Source organism: Mytilus californianus, unplaced genomic scaffold (assembly GCF_021869535.1).
Source record: "Mytilus californianus isolate M0D057914Y unplaced genomic scaffold, xbMytCali1.0.p SCAF_3, whole genome shotgun sequence".
In the NCBI taxonomy this organism is placed as follows: domain Eukaryota; kingdom Metazoa; phylum Mollusca; class Bivalvia; order Mytilida; family Mytilidae; genus Mytilus; species Mytilus californianus.
The window spans coordinates 90,206,362-90,224,884 of record NW_026262679.1 but is presented as its reverse complement, the minus strand read 5'-3'; the positions used below and the strand labels follow the sequence as shown (position 1 = coordinate 90,224,884).

Genomic DNA, 18,523 nt, shown 5'->3' with positions numbered 1-18,523 from the left:
GATCTACAGATAAACATTGTTAGGTTGATTTTTCATATAAAGTGCCTAGAAAATCAACCTAACGATCTTAGAGTAGATCTGATTCTTTACTTCCTCCCCGATCGGGGCTGGAACCTGTACTTTTCACTTCTCACTTCTACGACAACACCGTAATTCATAATTGGGCAGTAGAATAAATTGCTCCCCGTAAAACATTCAGGAGGATCGAAATCAGGTTTTGTTTCATGTACTCTTGGCCTACTACTTATAAGGTATTTGCAACATTTAAGAAATGGAAACGTGCTTTATGAATATTGATATAAAGACTTTTGGTATCTGCTGAACTTTTCATTTCAAATGTGTTTTTGTCATTTGAAATAAGAGTAGTATAAGAATTTAATACCTATCTTTTTTGAATCAACGTGCATCTTGAAAACGTTATTTCTAACATGGCTGTATTTGAAATGTTTATTGATGCTAAATATTCCTTAATATTCACGACAAAGACCCCTTATAACAAAATCATTTTCTCGCAGGACATTATACCTGATACGGTGATAAAAATAAAAAAAATGCAAAGTAGGTGTGTCTTCCTCTGTTCATTTAAATTAATTATGTAACACAGGTAATACTTGTCGTTGTCGAAGTGTAAAATAGATAAACAAAAGAACTAAGTTACCTCGTGCTGGATATAACTCCTTTTACTGTAAGTTTATTGTTTTGTTTTATAATTATTATTTAGTTCCATCCTCATTTCCTAGATCATGCTGTTACCGCATGAGACTTTTCACCAATTTTCTACTGACCATGATCAATATAATATGATGCTCAACAATGAGCAAAATTAATTTCGTATAATAAGCTATCAAAGGTCTCGGTATAATGGAATGGGAAATAATTAAAAATATAAACCAATGGACAGATTACTTTTGTGTGATGAAGGTAAATCTATAACATCCTGTAAATACATTTGATAAACATTTAGCATTAAACATGACATGTGCATGCTCCATATTTGTAAAAATCTATGGAAAGATAAGATAGTTACTTCACTAAAATAACAGTTATTTTTGAACCACGCTGAATTTCTTTTCTTTCATTGTAACTTTATGCTTTTTGTTGTTATGGGGATGTTCATTCCATAGTTTGTTTAATATTTATTGCTTACTGAGAATAGAGATATTATTTTATGTAAATATTACAGGTTTTCGGCATAAAGCATAAACTTATGGAATGAAGGTATTATGTATTAATTAAAATTAATATATAATTTCTTCAAGGCGTTTTATCTAAAATTGCAAAAGCGAACACTTCCTTCCATCAGTTTGATCTTTCCCTATATAGACAACATACTTTCTCTAAAAATGAGTAAATAAAATGTTATCTTCGACGAAATTCTCGGAACGAACCTGAAAATTTGGAACATCCAAAACGTTTAATGGTCTGCATTGTTACTTCAAGTACACTTTTTATATTCGGAAATCCGTTTCAACACATGCACACATTTCAAACTTGATGAGTTTTATTTCAAAATGATTTTATTTTCCTATCCAAATTTAAATATCTACCATCATAAATAGATAACAAGCTACACGGAAAAAATTCAGGGAGATGCTTTTATTTTTATGGTCTATATTATTGTTTGTAAATCTAATAACTGAAAAATGTAATATACATTTTTGATAATTGATGAAATGAACAACTGCAACAGCTAGTCTTTATTTCCTGTCATCATAAACTCTCTTATTATCTCAATTATCTTATCTTGATGTGTAACAACATTATACAGTTCTTGTAATTTCGATTTTTTACAGATAGAAAATATTTGAAGCTAACCGAAGTAACTTAGCATTAAATATACCCGTTCATCAGTAAAAACGAACCATATTTTCTGGAGTACCATAATCTGATACACTCAACAGCTATGATTTTGGAATCAAATGTATGTTTAGTTCGGAAGAAAGGACATTAACATAACGGCTATATACAAACTATATGTTTTGTCGCAGAGTTTGCAACCCTTCATGAACGTTTAAGATAGAAGTATTTTGTTAACCGAATTAGTCAGAAAAAAACGTTATGTTAATGAAATACATGTACCACTTCATAAGTCAACATAACAAATTAGTATCTGATGAATAGTTTCACATTCCCACATCTAATTCGCAATACTTGCACTTTTGAATATCTGAAAAGGTAATAAGTGTATCATAATATGAAAATATAACAAAAACTCTTGAAAGACAGTTGTGTACGCCAGACGCGCGTATTGATATCATTATTGAACCGAGGCATTACTGTTTATATAATTCTATAAATCAATAATTTTCAGAATTGCGCTATACATTTAAGGCGTTTTTATTTTAGATGACATACATAATCATCTTTTATTTATCCAGCTTACTGATTTACAACTGTATATGTTACACCAATTATTATTTGTAGCTTGAACAATTATACACATTACATATTATTATGTTTGCTTGCAAGAAGTAGCAGGTAATCATATATCGGGTTTTTCTGTAATTGATATGAGAGGAGGAACGCTAAATCAAAAGCTTCGACGGTGGTAAAGATAGTTAGATAAAGCATTGATGATTGATGATTTTGTAAATAAGTTCTTTTGTTCAAAATATCGAAAAAAATTAAATAAGCAATTGATAACAGATATCACTTGTGGATAAGAGAATATGTTGTGCATACATTTATAACCTAAAAAAGATGAATTAATTAACAAATCTGAGTGATCCTATAATACCTTTCACTAGATGAAATAAAACTTGTCTGGGGCCAGTGATTTTAAATCTTAAATGGGCAGCCTTAATTTCAAATACTGTACAACTACACGAACTTTATCACAAACCGAATTTGAATATTACTGATACAGCAGAAACTCCAAATTTTCAAATATTTTGTTAACCACAACTCCTAACCCCCTTCTTTTGTTGTTATGTATCGAAATAAGACATATGTGCAACTGGACCAAATAAATCTGTTACCATTCAGTCATTGCTAGTTAGCATTTAAAAAAGGAAGGTCAGGATTGCAGAAGTAAAAACACATTCTAAAAATCCAAAACCGTTTCAACACAGAACGTTATAGAAAACATGCAGATACTACATTTCCTTAAATTGTTTCTTACTGATTTCATTTTTGTTAATTTCACAACCGAACGAAAAGATCTCGTTATAAGAATTAATGACATGGATAACTGCAAAAAATATTTTTGATTCATGTCACAATAAACTGTCTTATTGTTTTATCTTGATGTCTTTTGCCATCGTTATATGGTTATTGTTTTTTGTTTGTTTTGTTTGTTTTTAACTTGCCTGAAGTAAGTTAGCATTTACTGTGCAAATCATAAAGGTTTTGTCCTTTCACAATTCCAAATGCCAGAAAGTTTAATTGCGTAATTCTCTGTCCGTAATGTTGTACTGTATTCATGTCATGTAATGGTGTCATTTTAGTGTTATATTTAACATTGCCATAAAAATGCGAGGTTTGGCTAGCCACAAAACCAGGTTCAACCCACCATTTTTATCTTAAAATGTCCTGTACCAAGTCAGGAAAATGGCCATTGTTATATAGTTCGTTTCTGTGTGTGTTGCATTTTAATGTTGTGTTCCTGTTGTGTCGTAGTTCTCCTCTTATATTTGATGTGTTTCCCTCAGTTTAGTTTGTAACCCAGATTTGTTTTTTTTCTCAATCGATTTATGAATTTCGAACAGCGGTATACTACTGTTGCCTTAATTTACCAAGTTGCAGTTGAAATTCATCTCTAAAAACTGATCAACTTGTCAAATAGTTTTGCTCATTAATTGCTAGTGAAAATTGTTATTATGAAGCAAGTGCGGTATAATAAAAAGAATACTTAAAATCGTATTAGATTTGAATTCATATCTGTAATTGAAGTTGTAATGATATAATTTTTAAATATATTTCAATTGTAAATTCATAAAGTAGTGTAGTAATTTTTGCATTGTTTTAAAAATGTTCAATTCAAAGTTTTCAAATTATCTCTCTTAAAATTTAGTTTTTGTTAAATGTTACAGTGTTGTCTTTAAATCAATATCTGAAATGTATTAAGTTTTAAAGGTAAATAAAGGACAGTCCGATCACTTATGCATAGATTAAATCAAATCAAATCAATTGCCAAAGATTGTCTATGTCCTAGGAGTTTTCTATCTGGTAGTTATTTTATAACGATTTTTTTTGTAACCCGCTCTTCAGAAATATCATTCCGTCCTTAATTTTTTTTATATTTCTCCATCTAATTTGATTTGCTTTTATCTTTGAAAATTATCATTTCTAAATACTGTTGTATAATGAATATTTTTTTTAAAATCAAATAAAAGGCGTTATTACTTATATCATTCAATAGATCAGCATTCTCCAGATTTTCATGCATTTTTAAATTTGAGACATGAAATTCAATAGAAAATTGGATTTAAAATTTGTTTTTTAAATAAAAAGGCACTTCTTATTTGAGTTGATGCATGTTAGGTTTAATGTCAATATGGTGTATAAAATCAGTTGTAACATTTGAATATTTTCAATCTTTCGACTGTTGTGCGGAAAATACGAGAGGTGGGGAATAACATATAAAATGTAAGATTATATTGGTAAAAGAAGACGTTAATTAAAGGAAAATAAACTAATTTATTGACAATATCTATAACACGAAAAAGGGGTGTCAATCACCTGGTATAGTTAGTTATTAGTTAGGTATGATTTGGGTATGAACAAATTACAAAAAAGGCAAATATACAGCACTTCATTTAACAGCAACATTACAATAAGTGTTTGCAGGTTAAATATTTGTTTTGTTAATTGTTGGGGCATCTTCAAATTAAATATATTGGCGTAGTATTTCATAGCCAAAGATAATTTAAAATTTCTATAGTAAACGATAACGTCAGTTTTGATTTATAAGAGGCAACAGTAGTTTACCGATATTTACATGTCATAAATCCATTAAAAAGATATCAAATTGTTCCGTGTAAAGGTCATTAGCATTTGAACAAAACATGTAACATATCTGTGGCGTGTAACTTAATATCTTTCTACTGTATTTTAATCACCAATTCTTTGAGCCTATAAAACATTTCGTTTTCTTTAATATTCACTTGAACGTTTGACTACGGGCCTCTACAGAAAGGATAGTAATTCGAAATTTCGAAGTTTAATTTATATTCAAATACACAATATATGTTCTGATTTTTATCAAAGCCATACAGGAACACACTTCATCTCATTTCTTATCACAAATATCCATTCTGTGAAAAGAGATCACGGATTGTGTATTCTAAATCTCAATTTTGTACAGAAAATCTTGATTGAGAAACCTGACATTTCTCACTATTTACAACCAAGATATTGATTTGTTTATCATAGATATTGGTAATAGACAGCGGGTTTGAGTAAATAGAAAGATCGAACAAACAAATTTAGCCATTTGTTTTTAAACTGAGTTGTTGGTTTGTCTTTGATGACAAAAAAAAAATAAGATGTGTTATCAATAATTGCAGATCTTTATCGGTAATTGATTTGAAGTTTTCGTATAAACTTATCCTTGTATTTTCAAAACTCATCAGAGATACCATGCTTATAGTACGCCTGTCACGCGATTAGCCTACTAAGGAATCATCAGTGGCGCAGAATCATAACATTTTGAAAGTTTAATCAAATACGAAATTAAAAGAATTGAAAACCGAAAATTCAGAAAAGTTATGTCAGAAACGACTAAGCAATCTTTGCTTAGCAATAAGAAATCATTAATGTTTGGAATAAATCGATATTTTATAAAAAAAAATTTGTACAGCCTGTATAGTTTTGAACAAATATTTTTACATTTTTGAAGCAGAGGTAAACGTATTTTTCGAACATTGGATTAATACTTAGAGGAATATATATATATACAAGTCTAAATTGAAAACAACATTCAAACCTATGATTGCGTTGGATAAAAACCGCATTTTGTATACGTGTGCATGCAAAACAAATTTCTTGGTAGAGGGGTCTAAATACAGTACAAACAACATTTTCAAAAAGACCAAAAAAAGTGAAAAAGTATATTTTAACAAAACGCATTTGACTAGCAGGTCGAACAACGGATGTTCTCAAACCCTGCTGACTTCCATTGGCGATTGCCAAATAAACGGATCACCAGATGTAACAAAATGGATTTTAACTATTAATTTAATACCAAACAGAAAACAATAAACTTGCGGAAAAGATGGTATACCGCAAACAAAAGGTGCAAAAATTAGTACACCAAATCCGGATTTCGACAATTAATGTCTCTTGAGTGATGTTAGGAATCGAAACGGTATTTGGAAGGCCATATAATTTACCTCAATTTAGGATAGACTCTTTAATTTTGAAGAGTCGAAATAGGATGAACGGATCATAAACCCGAAGGCAAATATAATACAAGCCCAAACGAAAAAATATAAACAAGTCTAAATTGAAAACAACGTTCAAACCTATGATTGCGTTGGATAAAAACCGCAATTTATATTATTTGAGACGAATTATATATATATGGTGTTAGCCCTGTATAACCACGTATTATCCGTTGGCGAATGTTTGTCATAAAGTTGTCACATGTTTAGACGTATATATAAGAAACAACAAGTGACAACTCTACAACTCAGTGAAGGTGATACCCGGCTGAAAACACATATTATATCCATAATAACTCTAAATATCAGCACAACAGTGTTAAATCTGCAAATTTGCGGAAGCAAATTTTTTTCTTTCCTCGCCGGGATTCCAACTCATGCTATTGGGATATCGAAACAACACCGCCTGCACTATGTCCAGCGCTCTAGACCACACAGCCACCTAGACTTAATTTATAATTCAGATTTCGGTGGCCTTGTGTGACCTTTCCTTGTCAGTAGAATCTAGTTTGTGTAGTATTGTCAATTTTGATGATCCAATACCTATTAAGTTTACTGGTTGGTAGATTCTTATAGACTCTATATATATATATATCCGGATATGGTGTACAAATTTTTGCACCTCATGTTTGCGATATACCATCTTTTCCGCAAGTTTATTGTTTTCTGTTTGGTAATAAATTATTATAAGATCCATTTTGTTACATCTGGTGATCCGTTTATTTGGCAATCGCCAATGGCAGTATGCAGGGTTTAAGAACATCAGTTGTTCGATCTGATAGTCAAATGCGTTTTGTTAAAAAATACTTTTTCACTTTTTTGGTCTTTTGGAAAATGTTGTTTGTGCTGTATTTAGACCCCTTTACCAAGAAATTTATTTTGCATGCACACGTATAAAAATGCGGTTTTTTTTCCAATGCAATCATAGGTTTGAACGTTGTTTGCAATTTAGACTTGTATATATATATATATATATATATATACAAATTTACAGTGATTGTATGCTTCTAAAAATAGAATAGCATCCAGTAATTATACTGAAGAGATGAGTAGACGATCATTCCTGTACACGTACAAATACTTTGTGTATTGCGTTTAGACGTCCTTGTTTAATTCCTACGAGAAGCTTACACCTCCCGAAACGAAGGCTGATTTTTATCAGCTATAGTTAGAGGAGGGGATAAGGCGTCTGTGCAATGCTAGGCGATGTGGTAGTAGAAGTGATATGTGAAAATTACAGGTTCCAGCCCCGGCCGGGGAGGAAGTAAAGAATCAGATCTACTCTAACATTGTTAAGTTGATTTTCTATATAAAGTGCCTAGAAAATCAACCTAACGATGTTAGAGTAGATCTGATTCTTTACTTCCTCCTCGATCGGGGCTGGAACCTGTACTTTTCACTTCTCACTTCTACAACAGCACCGTCATTCATAATTGGGCAGTAGAATAAATTGCTCCCCGTAAAACATTCAGGAGGTCGAAATCAGGTTTTGATTCAGATGCTCTTGGCCTACTACTTATAAGGTATTTGCAACATTTAAGAAATGGAAACGTGCTTTATGAATTTTGATATAAAGACTTTTGGTATCTGCTGAACTTTTCATTTCAAATGTGTTTTTGTCATTTGAAATAAGAGTAGTATAAGAATTTAATACCTATCTTTTTTAAATCAACGTGCATCTTGAAAACGTAATTTCTAACATGGCTGTATTTGAAATGTTTATTGATGCTAAATATTCCTTAATATTCACGACAAAGACCCCTTTTAACAAAATAATTTTCTCGCAGGACATTATACCTACGGTGATAAAAATAAAAAAATGCAAAGTAGGTGTGTCTTCCTCTGTTCATTTAGATTATTTATGTAACACAGGTAATACTTGTCGTTTTCGAAGTGTAAAATAGATAAACAAAAGAACTAAGTTACCTCGTGCTGGATATAACCCCTTTTACTGTAAGTTTATTGTTTTGTTTTATAATTATTAATTCCGTCCTCATTTCCTAGATCATGCTGTTACCGCATGAGACTTTTCACCAATTTTCTACTGACCATGATCAATATAATATGATGCTCAACAATGAGCAAAACTAATTTCGTATAATTAGCTATCAAAGGTCTCGGTATAATGGAATGGGAAATAATTAAAAATATAAACCAACGGACCGATTAATTTTTGTGTGATGAAAGTAAAACAAATATAATATCCTGTAAATACATTTAATAAACATTTAGCATTACACAGGTCATGTGCATGCTCGGTATTTGTAAAAATCTATGGAAAGATAGTTACTTCACTGAAATAACAGTTATTTTTGAACCATGCTGAATTTCTTTTCTTTTATTGTAACGTTATGATTTATGTTTGTATGGGGTGTTCATTCCACAGTTTGTTTGATATTTATTGCATACTGAGAATAGAGGTATTATTTTATGTAAATATTACAAGTTTTGTGTATAAAGCATAAATTTATGGAATGAAGGTATTATGTATTAATTAAAATCAATATATAATTTCTTCAAGGCGTTTTATCTAAAATTGCAAAAGCGAACACTTCCTTCCATCAGTTAGGTCTTTCCCTATATAGACAACATACTTTCTCTAAAAATGAGTAAATAAAAAAGTTATCTTCCACGAAATTCTCGGAACGAACCTGAAAATTTGGAACCTCCAAAACGTTTAATGGTCTGCATTGTTACTTCAAGTACACTTTCTATATTCGGAAATCGGTTTTCACAAAAAAAATTCAAACTTGATGAGTTTTATTTCAAAATGATTTTATTTTCCTATCCAAATTTAAATATCTACCATCATAAATAGATAACAAGCTACACGGAAAAAAATCAGGGAGATGCTTTTATTTTTATGGTCTATATTATTGTTTGTAAATCTAATAACTGAAAAATGTACTAAACATTTATGACAATTGATGAAATGAACAACTGCAACAGCTAGTCTTTATTTCCTGTCATCATAAACTATCTTATTATCTCAATTATCTTATCTGGATGTGTAACAACATTATACAGTTCTTGTTATTTCGATTTTTGACAGATAGAAAATATTTGAAGTTGACCGAAGTAACTTAGCATTAAATATACCCGTTCATCAGTAAAAACGAACCATATTTTCTGGAGTACCATAATCTAATACCCTCGACAGCTATGATTTTGGAATCAAATGTGTTTTTAGCTCGGAAGAAAGTACATAAACATAACGGCTATATACAAACTATATGTTTTGTCGCAGAGTTTGCAACTCTACATGAACGTTTAAGATAGAAGTATTTTGTTAACCGAATTAGTCAGAAAAAAACGTTATGTTAATGAAATACATGTACCACTTCATAAGTCAACATAACAAATTAGTATCTGATGAATAGTTTCCCATTCCCACATCTAATTCGCAATACTTGCACTTTTGAATATCTGTAGGGGGTATTGATGATTGATGATTTTGTAAATAAGCACTTTTGTTCAAAATATCGAAAAAAATTAAATAAGCAATTGATAATAGATATCACTTGTGGATAAGAGAATATGTTGTGCATACATTTATAACCTAAAAAAGATGAATTAATTAACAAATCTGAGTGATCCTATAATACCTTTCACTAGATGAAATAAAACTTGTCTGGGGCCAGTGATTTTAAATCATAAATGGGCAGCCTTAATTTCAAATACTGTACAACTACACGAACTTTATCACAAACCGAATTTAAATATTACTGATACAGCAGAAACTCCAAATTTTCAAATATTTTGTTAACCACAACTCCTAACCCCCTTCTTTTGTTGTTATGTATCGAAATAAGACGTATGTGCAACTGGACCAAATAAATCTGTTACCATTCGGTCATTGCTTATTATCATTTAAACAAATAAAAGTGAAGGAAGAGCCATTAACGACCTTATAAATTAACATCTTGTTTCCAACACATAGGTTATCTGATGTAAAGTGTACACCCTTTGCGTTCCGAAAAGTTCTAACAGGTGTCAAGTTCATATACGATGTATTTATATAAATCATATGCTATTACTGTCAGTCATCGGACTGTATAAAACTTCTGAAAAGGTACTGCTTATTTTCTATATAATTTTTTTAATTCAATTCATCGACTAATTTTCCTTGATTTTTTAAGCAAAAGTGCCAATGAATAGTATTAATATTATATATAATTTTTTTTCTCATGATATACCGAGTAAAAAAAAAAAACTTTTTAAAATGACAATTTATAAAATATCGGAAATAAATTTTTAATATTTTTTTGTTGATTAAGAATTGCGTGTTTTTGTTGATTTCTTTGCTACGATAGTTTGTTTATTGTTATGTTTAGAAAAATAATAGATTTTTATACGCCCGTCTAAGATTGGAAGTATTATGTTATACCGTTGTCTGTCTATTCGTCCGTCCGTCCGTCCGTCCGTTCGTCGTCAACACTTCGGACAATAACTCAAAAATGCCGACTATGCGGTATGGGGTTTACTTATTGTTGAAGGCCGTACGGTGACCTGTAGTTAATAATTTCTGTGTCATTTGGTCTCCTGTGGAGAGTTGTTTCATTGGTAATCATACCACATCTTCTTATTTCTATATTTAACCAATTTTCATGAAACTTTGGTGAATTGTTTATATCCGTTGACGTAAGCTCCGTTTTGATTTTTATAAAGATTTTACGTTTCCCAGTTAGGAAATCTTATTCATAAAAAGGGGGGAATTTCCAGTTTTCAGACAAGCAGTTTTCATGAAACTATGGTGACTTGTTTATATCTATTGAAATTAGCTCCCTTTTTTGATAAATTTCTGATATGACATTGGAGTTATGGAACTTTATTCGTTGAAAAATTATCAAAAGTAAAAGGGTGACGGGCGTAGCATGCGGTCATGGCGCAGCTCTTTATTAAATATGATATTAAAAATATTTGATGCTTAACTTTTTTTACTCAGTATATATATCCTAAAATTGATTGGTTTTTAATGATGAAATAGAATGGATATTGGATATTAATTCCAGATATAAAATCATTACGGGTGAGTGTTTTTATTGCTGTTCTAAGTCTCAAAGACATAGTGCGTCATTCAACATAAGCAACAGTTTGCATCGATATGGTTTGCATGTTTAAATGGTAAATTACTTATTTATCTGTAAACTTTATTATGGTAGAACGAAATCGAGTAGTTTACTTACTTTAAAAGTTACTTTTGAGCCCATATTGTTCTCCTTCATATTGGATATATATTCCTGTCCCTGATAAAATCAAAAGTGGAAAGACAGACGTATATGTACGGATCATCTAAAAGTTGGCGGCGCTAACCTGTATATGTACGTTAGATTTTGACTTTTTTATACCAGTAAAACGGAATCGAACCGATTACTTTTAATAAAGGTCTTTGTCTGTCTGCTATTAAGTAGAGTAGTATCCACAGAGAATGAAATATTAAAAACTTTTTTTATTACAGACTTAATTTGTCAGATGGAGCTGTCTAATAACGTGTTGGTAAGTTTTAGCGTATCTCTATATAGTTTTTTTCCGTAAAATGAGTACTCTCTCTTATTTCCAGGATAAGAGTATTGAGTAGAGAAGAACATTACTCTATATTCAGAAGCAGCTATTTAGTTTGTCATGTATTTCCGAGAGAAAATATTTTTCCTGCACATTTCGGATAAGAGTTAATAATAAAATTAGTTTCGAACTTTAAAAACTGCAAGATTGTTGAAGGAAATAAGTTTACATTTGGGTTTCATTTATTTATAATTATTTATTATATAGTTAATTTAATCTTTGATGTGTATTTTTGTGTTGAAATATGTATTTTTGTTTTTTATAATAGCTATACTCCTTAAAAACTATGCATTCAATATTTAAATATTGTACTTTCTAGATAAAGAGTAAATACGTTTCCGTTTAAGAGTAATACGTTGCAGTTGACTCCCTTTACATTAAATACAAATTTTTAATGAATTCTCCCTTTCCAAATAAGGATTAATTCAAAATTTGTGCATTTTATTCCAATTATCATAATTCTACTCATCAAAAAATATTATTTAGTTTACTATATATCCTATCAAAAGACCAATTATAAAATATTTTGCTTTGTTGAAAAATATTTTTAAAAAGTTTTTTTTCCTGGTTAAGGGTAATGGATAGAAGTAAATTTCCGGGTTAAGGTTAATTCATTGTAAGACCTGGTTTTCAATTTGAAATTGATAACTGCTATTAACCTTAAATCTTGAATGATTATGCACCTTGGAATTAAAGGTTGCACATGGACACAACAATTGATGGTATGTTGTTACTTCAGGAAACTCATGAGGAAATATAGTTTGTTATTGTAAACAGTCCCTGTAACCAGTAAAAATAGTTTGAAATTAGTTAATTTTGTATCTATCTGATGAGTAAAGCTCTTTTCAACCGATTTTTATAGTTTGTTCTTATGTTGTACTGTTACACCACTGTCCCAGGTTAGGGAGAAGATTGACGCCTTCAAACTAGTTTAACCCTGCCACATTCTGTATGTGCCTGTCCCAAGTCTGAAGCCTGTAATTCAGTGGTTGTCGTTTGTTGCTGTATATCATATTTGTTTCTATCATTATTTTGTACATAAATAGGGCCGTTAGTTTTCTAGTTAAAATGTTTTACATTTGTACTTTCGGGGCCTTTTATAGCTGACTATGCGTAATGGGTTTTACTCATTGTTGAAGGCCGTACGGTGACCTATAGTTGTTAATTTCTGTCTCTTGTAGAGAGGTGTCTCATTGGCGATCATACCACATCTTCTTATTTTTATAAGACACAAATACATATATTTCAGTCATTCAGTATGTAAATGGATAAACGAGATACGAATTAGCAAATTTAAATTGATGAGCACATTATAATTATTCTATATCTTGAACCTTTGATTCTTAATTGGTTTTCGACAGTGCGTGTATTCGAAATAACTAATGGTGAATTCTTCCTTTTTTGCGTGTATTATAAGTCAGTCATTGCCTTATTTGGATATGTTTCCACAGACAGAAATAACAAGTCTAACAGCTATATTTGTGAATGAAGTGTAGTTAATAATCAACACACGGGCCGGCTTTAGGTGGCAGGTACCAGTTTTGGTGTACCAGAACATGTGTTGTTATAGTTAAGCAATGAGGTATATAATTGCATCATGTGGACTGAAAAAATAAATGGATGTAAATTCTAGGCTATTATACTACATAAGTAAGTAGTTGCATACACAGGTTGGGGATTTCCTTCACATATGGGTCCAATCAGAAGTCAAAATTGTGGTCTCCTCACTTGACGGCATCCAATCAAAGTGGGGAAAAAATTCAGTTTTATGTAAACAAAAATATCTTGAGATTTTGATGGTAAGGATAGGTGCAGACAAGGCTCTAATTCATTGAATATTATTTATCTCTTTAATTTTGCCTAAAATTCTTGTCTGTAATTAGCAGGATTCTGAAGGTGAGGATTAGATTTGTATCAGAGCATTACATTTTTTTGCCTTATTTGCAATGCATTTATAAATTTTAAAATCTCCATGCTGGACAGACACCCAAATTAAAAGGTTTTCTATATATTCACACAAACACGCACACATCTTGGTTACTCGAAACCATACATTTTATTTGTACATAAGCTTGAATGATTTTTCAAGAAAATTAAATCATAAATCCATGAAATTCTAAAGATTTTTTGTAAAATAACTGGTTTCTGCCACCTTAACTTAGATTTACATTATCAAAAATTATTAATTATCAATAACATAAGTTTCAATTCTGTTTGTTTGCATTTTGCTTAAAAAGTGTGTACAAATCAAACTTATGTTCTAACACGAACAACAGGTAAATTAATTCATTAACGTTTGTTTTGTCAATTGATATTATCAGACAACAGGGGCGGATGCAGCCATTTAAAAAAAAAAAGGGGGGGGTTCAACTCAGAATAAAGGGGGGTTTCCAACCCAGGATAAAGGGGGGGAGGGGTTCCAACCATCTATCCCCATTCAAATGCATTGATCGTCCAAAAAATGGAGGGGTTCCAACCCCCGGACCCCCCTCCCCCCGATCCGCTACTGGACAATTTCCGGATCAGTAATGTACTATCTGCATCATTGTCAAGTGACGTTAATCAAAAATCTATTTTATGGTTTCAAGTATGTAATCTGCATGTAAAAGCAAATTATTTTTCATCTATATAAGACAAAAAAAGAAAACCCTTAATCTAAAGACTAAAATTTAAAATTTGCACTCGAATCTTGACTTGCGCATCAGGAGTTTTAAATAAAGCCTGTTATCTTTGATATGAGTGTTTTTTTCTAAAATCTGGACAACATATGTGAAGTTATTTATCTATGAAATAAATAATAATAAAACGGCTCGACTACGATCATTCAAGACAAACGCCTTGCTACAATATGCGATAATATTTCTGTATAAGGCACGTCAAAGTGATAGTATTATACATTCACGTATATATGTGCATTGGAGACATAATTCTTATAATGAGGGACAACATCTTATCCTATCAATTTTATTATTATTATTATTCTTTTAATTGATCATAGTTTCAAGTCCCTCAAACAGACAAATATCAATTTAGCGGGTATTTCAGCTACATATACACGGGATCGTCACAGCTGCAGGTTGTAGGTGAAGTGTCAAATTTAAATAAGAAATATTTCATTTTCGTTAGGGGTGTCCTTCTATGCAAATTGTAATTAAACTATAAAATTTGAAACAGGGTATCAGCATTTTCTTCAACCGTAATGTGCAGCAATTAATAATATTTTGATTCTCAGAACAAATGTAAAATCATTAAAAAAGTATATTATTTAAGCTCTTTTGTATTGTATTCCAGTAGGTTTAATTTTTTTTTTCTATTTTGTCACTAAGTGAAACAGTTACAGAGGAAAGCGGACATATTCCATTGAGCCATAACTTGTTCTAAGATGATCATAAATATATTTACAAATAAGATTAAAGAGCTCTCGTGTTTTTAAAATATAAATCAAAATTAATCTGTTCTTGTAGTTTCTAGAGAACTGCATATTTGTAGACCATCAATTTTTACCATATTTTGACATCCGAGTAGAAAGGGTATTTCGTCATACACTTTGCAACAGGACATTTTGTGCAATTGTGATTGTGTCGAAAAGTGGTATAGCATCTTCCAATTTAAGTTAAAAATATTTGAGAAGAATTATGAAATATTTAAAACATATATTTCTATACTTATATCATATAGTTTCAGTATACTCTTTTCCTTATCTATCAATATTTATAGAAATACTTTAAGTATAATATTTCAAAAGGTTAAACTGGATCAAACATATTAAAATCTGTTATCTTTATAAATGTTGAAAAAATTTCAATCCTGGTATCTATGATAAGTTTATTTACTTCTTAACACCTCAAACACATGACAATTTCAGTAAAGCCCCTTTTTCACCCGTATTATTTACATTTGTGAATCGTAAATCACATATTCTTATGAATATTTATAAAATATCAATTAATAATGCTTAGCTAATAAATTATTCCCAATTTTTTTCTAATGTAAATATCTGCACTGATTATGTATTGCAGCATACATGTGATATCTGTCGCTGGTGCTTATACTAGACAGACAGAAAGAAGTACGCGAATCGAAAGAATGGCAATGCTACACATATATATTAAAACCTTTAATTTTACAAAAGATTATTTTGGTTCGCGTTTTCTACCTGAAAAAAATGTTGAATTTAAGATCATTTGAATCAACTGTTAAAATGTGTTACAGTGTTTTCTTTTTTTATTAACTATTTCAAATTCTATGCAATGATTGCGTCATTTTAAAAATCATATAATTTATGTATCGTTGTGAACAAAAACAATTGCAATTTTAATTTCAATAAGCCAATGCGGCCTCTGCAGTTTATGTTTCACCTAAGTGAACATATCATACCTTTTGTTGAAAATTTTAGAATTCATGTGCTATACCGGTCGTTTAATTTTATCCCATTTCCCAAATATTTGATTTAGTCAGATATATTTAAAGTTTACATTAACAGCACTTCAGCACTTGCTATGTGTATTGATCCGTTTCTTTTCAAGCATTATAAATATGAATGATTGTTGTATATGTACACAAGTGTTCAATAAAACATCTCCAATGATCCGATACCTTACTCTCATTTATTCGCCACACACAGAATATAGTAATACACGTTCATGAATGCAGTCGTACGATTTAAAGGATTATTGGATTTGAATATGAATAAATCTCTTTTCAAGTATCTAATGTAATTCAGTTATCCAACTGTTTTGAAAATGCGTAATTCTTGGTAATCTCTTCCTCCCTTTTTTCATTTATCTTAATATCTTTTAAAAGACAAATTAATAGTTGTCAAATACATTTACTTCAAATTTTACTGAAAAAGACTGTTGGGTTACCTGACAGTAAAAGAATTAACCGTCTAAGTAAATATGGGTACCCAAACTTGCCTTATAGTCATATCATACTAAAAGTTAACAAACAAACAAAAAATGTTTTATACTCTTGAGTTTTTCTATAAAACTTGTGTACATAGACTTTCTTCTAAAAGAAAATAATCTATTTCATCAAAATCTCCCGAAAGTTTACTGCTATTAAATGATTGTCTTCCTGTACTGTAATTCGACGACAAATTTTCCGTATCCAATGACTTTACCATGACACCCCTCGTTAGAAAATTTGCAATATCGCAGTATAAGTGCGAAGGGAAAAAACCTTGATAAAAGAAAAAAGTAAAAAAAAAACCAAAAACGTTGAAAAAAAGAAAAATAACAAAAATACCGAAATTTCAAAACGGAAAAGTCCCTAATCAAATGGCAAAATCAAAAGCTCAAACACATCAAACTCATCCAATCATCTCTTAAGATCATCGGCAACCACACATTGATTATATTGTTTTATACAATGGGTCCGGAAAGTGTTAAATTGCCACATAACTAGAGAAGACAAAATACAATATCATCTAAGAGATTTATCATCCTTATCCGGATGCAACTGTTATATTGGTACAGTATATTTGAAAATTGAAATATCATCTGACGTAAAGGTTAGTTCTAAATAAACAATACGACACGAAGATGACTTAAATATATATGTTGTATATAAACTCATCATAGATACCAGGATTGAAATGTTGTATTTGCGCCAGACGAGCGTTTCGTCTACAAAAGACTCATCAGTGACGCTCGAATAAAAAAAAGTACCCAGTTGAAGCATTGAGGACCAAAAATTCCTAAAAGATTTGCCAAATACAGCTAAGGTAATCTATTCCTGAAGTAGAAAAGCCTTAGTATTTCAAAAGTGTAATGTTTTGTAAACAGTTAATTTATAATTATGACCATATCAATGATAATTCATGTCAAAACAGAAGTGCTGACTACTGGGCTGGTGATCTTACATTTAAAAATTAATGTGATATATGCAACATAGTCAAAAAGTTTTTGAATTCTAAAGCAAGATCACAACAACTCTGTAGTTGATTGTGAATTAAAAAAGAATCATGCTAATTCAATTTCATTCTTATTGAGAAGCTCCTGCAGTAACTCTGCATAAATTTTCTTGATTATTCATGAAAAACACTCAATGATCGGGTATGATAGAATTAACTGAACTTGTACAGTACAGCTAGCCTTAATTTTACTTTTCACCTTTCCTGTCAATTATCTACTATATTTACATAATATAACACTTAAAATTATACACAGAAAAGAAATTGTTGATCTGAATAAAAATATGTTTTTAATAATATTGCATTTATTTACGAATAAAAGTTCAATATTAAGTTTAAAAAAAAGAGAAGAATAACTATTAAATATTTCACTTAATTTCTGTCAAAATACAAACACAAAATTTACCTTGGACACAGTATTACCTGTAAGCTATTATTTAAATGACACACAAATGCAATAAGCAAATCCCTTGACAATTAAATTTTTGTTATTAGGGATGAGGGATGGATAAATACCCTGCCACGTCCGGCTGTGTATTTGTTTGATGTTTTTCTCTTTGTATCGATCTGATGAGTTAAGACTTTTTCAACTGATTTTTTTAGTTTGTTCTTTTGTTGTGCTGTTACACCAGGTTAGGGGAGAGTTGAGCGCTCACAACCATGA

The 18,523-nt window shown here is 30.5% G+C and overlaps 1 long non-coding RNA gene across 11 annotated transcripts in view; it reads left to right on the top strand.

Annotated features, from left to right (window-relative positions):
• Positions 1-610: 610 nt before the first annotated feature.
• Positions 611-18,523, top strand: part of LOC127735369 (uncharacterized) — a 187,876-nt gene continuing 169,963 nt past the window's right edge. For 10 of the 11 annotated variants that reach the window (XR_007998369.1, XR_007998362.1, XR_007998367.1 and 7 more), the window contains exon 1: positions 611-685. This is a non-coding gene — a long non-coding RNA (uncharacterized LOC127735369). Of the gene's footprint in view, positions 686-11,846; positions 11,880-18,523 lie in introns of those variants that run through there. The other variant, XR_007998364.1, reaches the window with a different exon arrangement.